Below are 10,177 nucleotides of genomic sequence, written 5' to 3' on the forward strand. Positions count from 1 at the left end.
TGCTTTGGTGAAGCAAGAAGGAAGGGGGTACAGGATGAATGTTATACCGGCCAGTGGTAGTGAGATATGCTAACATCTTCTGTTCGTCTTCCTGTGTTATGGGCTTGTCATCATTCCAGTTCTCACCTCCAGAAGCCATGTTGAACAATGAAGTACGGATACAGGACTATCTATTGCCAGAACAACAGATGCACAATCACCAAAGTTCCGATTATCCTCAGTGGTAAACAAGGATTAACAGGAACACAACAAGTGCCTCACCAACTGAAGCCAATATAAAGAACAAAAATAATACCAGCTTGTGTATACACAAGACCAACTGCCAACTCAGGAACAGCAAACCAACCAAACACAAACCACGGATGTGACAGCCAACCAATATCGCTAAGGATACCGTGTAACCCAAACGTCAGTTCATAGCAGTAAAATATAAAGCATATAACAGTGAAGAGCAAAGGGGGGTAATTACCAATGACAAAGTCAGGAATAGTGTCACCAGTAATTAAAAGAAAACTCAGTATGAACCCTACATGATTTTATTAAATAAGATTTTCTATAACGCGGAAGCGAAGTACCGATGTCAACACGCGTAGTCAAGAACAAGTTACGTAACCGGATGTAAACACGCGAAGTGAAGGCACGGAACGCGAAAAGTGACGCGAAAACAAGTGCTTGTTTACATTAGTAAGTGCTAATGCCGGTGATGTGGGTCGCGATCATTCTCATTCACACAATGAAGTAAATACTAAAACTAATGCTAAATTAAGATATTGACGAATGAAATAAACTAAGAAATAATCTAAGAAATTGAATAACAAAGTCCAAGATGAGACAATTATCTAAGTAGACATCGTTTATACAGATTGTCTAATTGTCTCCCAATATCTAACACTAATATTAATAACTAAAGCTAAACACTAATGTTTATCCCAGACAAAGTATCAACTAACTAATAATAAATAACTGCAGTGTTAGTCAATATTCTTATCATCACATAATAACACTTGAAGTATCTACTATATGGATTTATAAGAATATATATCTATACATATACATGCAACAGGACCTAGTGCGCACAAATACTAATAAATAGATAAAGCTGGTAGTAAAGCATAAACATGCAGTATAGATATCACCAATTTCCACGGCATACATATTTTCCAGCGTGAAATCAGAAGTGTAATAGTCAATCAGTGGACGTTAAAGTTCATCTTTGCAGATTGTAAAAAAATAATGTCAACATTTCTTGAAGTGTTCGGAGTCCATCGCCATGAGAAGCGTACAACACAAGTACAGGTGGAGATATTCTAAAGCACCCTTGCCTGCATATAATGTCTATCACAGTCGTCCTTGAATATCACAGTCGTCCTTGAATATCACTGTCTGAATATAAATTATCACAGCTTGACAATAAAGATTTATGATCATAAAATCATTAAAATGTCAAAGTATATACTTAAAAAGTTCTGTGAAGGTGATTCATGTGATAAGGATGATATGGATGAAAACGACGATCACGTGGACGATTACGACTTCAATGATGATGTTGATGTTGTGATGACGTTGTTAATGATGTTGTGGCTCTACCTCAGTCCCTGTTCGGGCGCCATTTTGTCGCGGGTTCTGCCAACGATGTAATTGAGGGAACTGAGGCGGTGCGGATGAGGTATAAAAGGATTTATTACCTGTAAAAATATATAAATCACATCAACATGAATTGATGAGTCGAGGAAGAGAGAATGTCTTCCCTCGACAATGGCGTGACATAAAGTCGCATTTCAAACGCTGTTACTTTATATACTACAATTGAAGCAATAAGTGTGTTCGGCGGCACACGTTAGATGTGAATTAGTTGAATTAGTAATCTCGTGCAAAGCGATGCCTTTTGACCGAGTATGCTATTCACAATTTACAACATTAATGATTTAGTTTCTACAATCGCGTTACCTATTCTATTGACTAGATTTCCATAAAGAAAGTAGATAGACAAGGGTACATACCTGTAAAAATATATAAATCACATCAACATGAATTGATGAGTCGAGGAAGAGAGAATGTCTTCCCTCGACAATGGCGTGACATAAAGTGGCATTTGAAAGTGTCCACGTCACATCCCAGGTATTAGCACGAGATACTGCTGGTAAAACAACCAGGAGTAAGATTGAGAGGTGAAGCGTCCGTAAAATAAAACAGAGATAACTCTTGGCAACTAACCCTAAATATATCCGGCGACAATCAGATAATGTAATTGTTCTTTATAAAATAATATATTCTACAAAAAATAAAAAGAATAGAACATACATTTGCTTATTAGACTTTCAGGCGGTCTTTGATTCAATTGACAGATAACTGCTTCCAACAAAGATATTATCAAATATAATCTGAGGAAATGTATTAAAAATATATTATCACTATATAACGATCACTCTTATAAAGTGAAAACTGACAAGGGTATTTCACAATCCTTTCACTCCAACATTGGGGTAAGACAAGGATACATTTTTTCTCCCTGATTATTTAATATATTCCTCAATGATCTTCCAATTTATAGCAAATCTGAAAGTAATAATATACAAATATTTGTCATTTGTTGTTTGCCGATGACTTAATACTATTTGCCGATTCCATAAAAGCTACAAGTGTTACATGATAGTCTAAGAGTAGTTTGTGCAAAAATAACATAAAGATTAATGGTGACAAAACAAATGTTTTAGTGTTTGTCAAATCAAGTAAAATAGAAGAAAAGTATACTTGGACCGTGGGTGATACAAAATACTAGTTACGGATAGATATAATTACTTATAAATTACATTTGAAGGAAATGGTAAACTTAGAATAGTGCTGAAGATATCCTGAAAATACCCTGTGTCCTACCACAAGCTTCAATCTCACTTTGTAACCAAGACATACCTATAGCTCTTACGTGCAAATTATTCAAAACATTAGTCGAGCCAGTCATCCTAAAAAATAGTTAAATCTTCGGTACAGAATCAGTTCCCCATGACTGAATGATTTGTAAAGCATGTGTACCGCCAAATGGGTGTCGACAGATATTTTGCAAATCTTTTCATGTTCTTAATCAAAAGGCGAAAGTGGCTTGATGCACTTCTCGAGGTAAGGCCTGTACACCCATACACGTACAATAACAGCAGACGTGCTGAAAAGGTGACACTCCTCATAAACTGACATACATGGTTTGCTCCCTGCTGCTTCGGTATGTCGCTGACAGTTCGCTAGATCCCTTTTCAATGTTTCGTCGTGCATCCCGCATCCCCAAAACAACAAACCTCCCCTGCATTTAGATAGCCGATGAAACCACCAGGGCGCGGGAACAAATCTCGAATGAGATCCACATAACATAACAAATTATGTATATAAATTAAAATATAGACGCAAGCTGCAATGGCGTGTTCCAAGTGACGCGCGTAGAAACGTACAAACGTAATGTTGTGAGTTGGATGGGACTGGTACTGCAGTGAGTTGGATGGGACTGGTACCGCAGTCCCACCCAACTCACTACAGTACCAATCCCATCCAACTCACTACAGTACCAGTCCCATCCAACTCACTACAGTAACAGTCCCATCCAACTCACTACAGTACCAGTCCCATCCAACTCACTACAGTACCAGTCCCATCCAACTCACTACAGTACCAGTCCCATCCAACTCACTACAGTACCAGTCCCATCCAACTCACTACAGTACCAGTCCCATCCAACTCACTGTAGTACAGGTCCCATCCAACTCACTACAGTACCAGTCCCATCCAACTCACTACAGTACCAGTCCCATCCAACTCACTACAGTACAAGTCCCATCCAACTCACAACAATACCAGTCCCATCCAACTCACTGTAGTACAGGTCCCATCCAACTCACTGTAGTACCAGTCCCATCCAACTCACTACAGTACCAGTCCCATCCAACTCACTACAGTACCAGTCCCATCCAACTCACTGCAGTACCAGTCCCATCCAACTCACTACAGTACCAGTCCCATCCAACTCACTACAGTACCAGTCCCATCCAACTCACAACAATACCAGTCCCATCCAACTCACTGCAGTACCAATCCCATCCAACTCACTGTAGTACAGGTCCCATCCAACTCACTGTAGTACAGGTCCCATCCAACTCACTACAGTACCAGTCCCATCCACGTCACAGCAGTACCAGTCCCATCCAACTCACAACAATACCAGTCCCATCCAACTCACTGCAGTACCAGTCCCATCCAACTCACTACAGTACCAATCCCATCCAACTCACTGTAGTACAGGTCCCATCCAACTCACTGTAGTACAGGTCCCATCCAACTCACTACAGTACCAGTCCCATCCACGTCACAGCAGTACCAGTCCCATCCAACTCACTACAGTACCAGTCCCATCCAACTCACTACAGTACCGGTCCCATCCAACTCACTACAGTACCAGTCCCATACAACTCACTGCAGTACCAGTCCCATCCAACTCACTACAGTACCAGTCCCATCCAACTCACTACAGTACCAGTCCCATCCAACTCACTACAGTACCAGTCCCATCCACGTCACAGCAGTACCAGTCCCATCCAACTCACTACAGTACCAGTCCCATCCAACTCACTACAGTACCAGTCCCATCCAACTCACTGCAGTACCAGTCCCATCCAACTCACTACAGTACCAGTCCCATCCAACTCACTGCAGTACCAGTCCCATCCAACTCACTACAGTACCAGTCCCATCCAACTCACTACAGTAACAGTCCCATCCAACTCACTACAGTACCAGTCCCATCCAACTCACTGTAGTACAGGTCCCATCCAACTCACTACAGTACAGTCCCATCCAACTCACTACAGTACCAGTTCCATCCAACTCACTACAGTACCAGTCCAATCCAATTCACTACAGTATCAGTCCGATCCAACTCACTACTGTACCAGTCCCATCCACGTCACAACAGTACCAGTCCCATCCAACTCACTGCAGTACCAGTCCCATCCAACTCACTACAGTACCAGTCCCATCCAACTCACTACAGTACCAGTCCCATCCAACTCACTACAGTACCAGTCCCATCCAACTCACTACAGTAACAGTCCCATCCAACTCACTACAGTACCAGTCCCATCCAACTCACTAAAGTACCAGTCCCATCCAACTCACTACAGTACCAGTCCCATCCAACTCACTACAGTACCAGTCCCATCCAACTCACTGTAGTACAGGTCCCATCCAACACACTACAGTACCAGTCCCATCCAACTCACTACAGTACCAGTCCCATCCAACTCACTACAGTACCAGTCCCATCCAACTCACAACAATACCAGTCCCATCCAACTCACTGTAGTACAGGTCCCATCCAACTCACTGTAGTACCAGTCCCATCCAACTCACTACAGTACCAGTCCCATCCAACTCACTACAGTACCAGTCCCATCCAACTCACTGCAGTACCAGTCCCATCCAACTCACTACAGTACCAGTCCCATCCAACTCACTACAGTACCAGTCCCATCCAACTCACAACAATACCAGTCCCATCCAACTCACTGCAGTACCAGTCCCATCCAACTCACTACAGTACCAATCCCATCCAACTCACTGTAGTACAGGTCCCATCCAACTCACTGTAGTACAGGTCCCATCCAACTCACTACAGTACCAGTCCCATCCACGTCACAGCAGTACCAGTCCCATCCAACTCACAACAATACCAGTCCCATCCAACTCACTGCAGTACCAGTCCCATCCAACTCACTACAGTACCAATCCCATCCAACTCACTGTAGTACAGGTCCCATCCAACTCACTGTAGTACAGGTCCCATCCAACTCACTACAGTACCAGTCCCATCCACGTCACAGCAGTACCAGTCCCATCCAACTCACTACAGTACCAGTCCCATCCAACTCACTACAGTACCGGTCCCATCCAACTCACTACAGTACCAGTCCCATACAACTCACTACAGTACCAGTCCCATCCAACTCACTACAGTACCAGTCCCATCCAACTCACTACAGTACCAGTCCCATCCAACTCACTACAGTACCAGTCCCATCCACGTCACAGCAGTACCAGTCCCATCCAACTCACTACAGTACAAGTCCCATCCAACTCACTACAGTACCAGTCCCATCCAACTCACTGCAGTACCAGTCCCATCCAACTCACTGCAGTACCAGTCCCATCCAACTCACTACAGTACCAGTCCCATCCAACTCACTACAGTACCAGTCCCATCCAACTCACTACAGTACCAGTCCCATCCAACTCACTGTAGTACAGGTCCCATCCAACTCACTGTAGTACAGGTCCCATCCAACTCACTGTAGTACAGGTCCCATCCAACTCACTACAGTACCAGTCCCATCCACGTCACAGCAGTACCAGTCCCATCCAACTCACTACAGTACCAATCCCATCCAACTCACTGTAGTACAGGTCCCATCCAACTCACTGTAGTACAGGTCCCATCCAACTCACTACAGTACCAGTCCCATCCACGTCACAGCAGTACCAGTCCCATCCAACTCACAACAATACCAGTCCCATCCAACTCACTGCAGTACCAGTCCCATCCAACTCACTACAGTACCAATCCCATCCAACTCACTGTAGTACAGGTCCCATCCAACTCACTGTAGTACAGGTCCCATCCAACTCACTACAGTACCAGTCCCATCCACGTCACAGCAGTACCAGTCCCATCCAACTCACTACAGTACCAGTCCCATCCAACTCACTACAGTACCGGTCCCATCCAACTCACTACAGTACCAGTCCCATACAACTCACTGCAGTACCAGTCCCATCCAACTCACTACAGTACCAGTCCCATCCAACTCACTACAGTACCAGTCCCATCCAACTCACTACAGTACCAGTCCCATCCACGTCACAGCAGTACCAGTCCCATCCAACTCACTACAGTACCAGTCCCATCCAACTCACTACAGTACCAGTCCCATCCAACTCACTGCAGTACCAGTCCCATCCAACTCACTACAGTACCAGTCCCATCCAACTCACTGCAGTACCAGTCCCATCCAACTCACTACAGTACCAGTCCCATCCAACTCACTACAGTAACAGTCCCATCCAACTCACTACAGTACCAGTCCCATCCAACTCACTGTAGTACAGGTCCCATCCAACTCACTACAGTACAGTCCCATCCAACTCACTACAGTACCAGTTCCATCCAACTCACTACAGTACCAGTCCAATCCAATTCACTACAGTATCAGTCCGATCCAACTCACTACTGTACCAGTCCCATCCACGTCACAACAGTACCAGTCCCATCCAACTCACTGCAGTACCAGTCCCATCCAACTCACTACAGTACCAGTCCCATCCAACTCACTACAGTACCAGTCCCATCCAACTCACTACAGTACCAGTCCCATCCAACTCACTACAGTAACAGTCCCATCCAACTCACTACAGTACCAGTCCCATCCAACTCACTAAAGTACCAGTCCCATCCAACTCACTACAGTACCAGTCCCATCCAACTCACTACAGTACCAGTCCCATCCAACTCACTGTAGTACAGGTCCCATCCAACACACTACAGTACCAGTCCCATCCAACTCACTACAGTACCAGTCCCATCCAACTCACTACAGTACCAGTCCCATCCAACTCACAACAATACCAGTCCCATCCAACTCACTGTAGTACAGGTCCCATCCAACTCACTGTAGTACCAGTCCCATCCAACTCACTACAGTACCAGTCCCATCCAACTCACTACAGTACCAGTCCCATCCAACTCACTGCAGTACCAGTCCCATCCAACTCACTACAGTACCAGTCCCATCCAACTCACTACAGTACCAGTCCCATCCAACTCACAACAATACCAGTCCCATCCAACTCACTGCAGTACCAGTCCCATCCAACTCACTACAGTACCAATCCCATCCAACTCACTGTAGTACAGGTCCCATCCAACTCACTGTAGTACAGGTCCCATCCAACTCACTACAGTACCAGTCCCATCCACGTCACAGCAGTACAAGTCCCATCCAACTCACAACAATACCAGTCCCATCCAACTCACTGCAGTACCAGTCCCATCCAACTCACTACAGTACCAATCCCATCCAACTCACTGTAGTACAGGTCCCATCCAACTCACTGTAGTACAGGTCCCATCCAACTCACTACAGTACCAGTCCCATCCACGTCACAGCAGTACCAGTCCCATCCAACTCACTACAGTACCAGTCCCATCCAACTCACTACAGTACCGGTCCCATCCAACTCACTACAGTACCAGTCCCATACAACTCACTACAGTACCAGTCCCATCCAACTCACTACAGTACCAGTCCCATCCAACTCACTACAGTACCAGTCCCATCCAACTCACTACAGTACCAGTCCCATCCACGTCACAGCAGTACCAGTCCCATCCAACTCACTACAGTACAAGTCCCATCCAACTCACTACAGTACCAGTCCCATCCAACTCACTGCAGTACCAGTCCCATCCAACTCACTGCAGTACCAGTCCCATCCAACTCACTACAGTACCAGTCCCATCCAACTCACTACAGTACCAGTCCCATCCAACTCACTACAGTACCAGTCCCATCCAACTCACTGTAGTACAGGTCCCATCCAACTCACTACAGTACAGTCCCATCCAACTCACTACAGTACCAGTTCCATCCAACTCACTACAGTACCAGTCCAATCCAATTCACTACAGTATCAGTCCGATCCAACTCACTACTGTACCAGTCCCATCCACGTCACAACAGTACCAGTCCCATCCAACTCACTGCAGTACCAGTCCCATCCAACTCACTACAGTACCAGTCCCATCCAACTCACTACAGTACCAGTCCCATCCAACTCACTACAGTAACAGTCCCATCCAACTCACTACAGTAACAGTCCCATCCAACTCACTACAGTACCAGTCCCATCCAACTCACTAAAGTACCAGTCCCATCCAACTCACAACAATACCAGTCCCATCCAACTCACTGCAGTACCAGTCCCATCCAACTCACTACGGTAACAGTCCCATCCAACTCACTACAGTACCAGTCCCATCCAACTCACAACAATACCAGTCCCATCCAACTCACTGCAGTACCAGTCCCATCCAACTCACTACAGTACCAGTCCCATCCACGTCACAACAGTACCAGTCCCATCCAACTCACTACAGTACCAGTCCCATCCAACTCACTACAGTACCAGTCCCATCCAACTCACTACAGTACCAGTCCCATCCAACTCACTACAGTACCAGTCCCATCCAACTCACTACTGTACCAGTCTCATCCAACTCACTACAGTACCAGTCCCATCCAACTCACTGTAGTACCAGTCCCATCCAACTCACTACAGTACCAGTCCCATCCAACTCACTACAGTACCAGTCCCATCCAACTCACTACAGTACCAGTCCCATCCAACTCACTGCAGTACCAGTCCCATCCAACTCACTACAGTACCAGTCCCATCCAACTCACTGTAGTACCAGTCCCATCCAACTCACTACAGTACCAGTCCCATCCAACTCATTACAGTACCAGTCCCATCCAACTCACTACAGTACCAGTCCCATCCAACTCACTACAGTACCAGTCCCATCCAACTCACTGTAGTACCAGTCCCATCCAACTCACTGCAGTACCAGTCCCATCCAACTCACAACAATACCAGTCCCATCCAACTCACTGCAGTACCAGTCCCATCCAACTCACTACAGTACCAGTCCCATCCACGTCACAACAGTACCAGTCCCATCCAACTCACTACAGTACCAGTCCCATCCAACTCACTACAGTACCAGTCGCATCCAACTCACTACAGTACCAGTCCCATCCAACTCACTACTGTACCAGTCTCATCCAACTCACTACAGTACCAGTCCCATCCAACTCACTGTAGTACCAGTCCCATCCAACACACTACAGTACCAGTCCCATCCAACTCACTACAGTACCAGTCCCATCCAACTCACTACAGTACCGGTCCCATCCAACTCACTGCAGTACCAGTCCCATCCAACTCACTACAGTACCAGTCCCATCCAACTCACTGTAGTACCAGTCCCATCCAACTCACTACAGTACCAGTCCCATCCAACTCACTACAGTACCAGTCCCATCCAACTCACTACAGTACCAGTCCCATCCAACTCACTACAGTA

Source organism: Haliotis cracherodii, unplaced genomic scaffold (genome assembly GCF_022045235.1).
Source record: "Haliotis cracherodii isolate W230 unplaced genomic scaffold, xgHalCrac1.p SCAF_16, whole genome shotgun sequence".
Classification (NCBI taxonomy): domain Eukaryota; kingdom Metazoa; phylum Mollusca; class Gastropoda; order Lepetellida; family Haliotidae; genus Haliotis; species Haliotis cracherodii.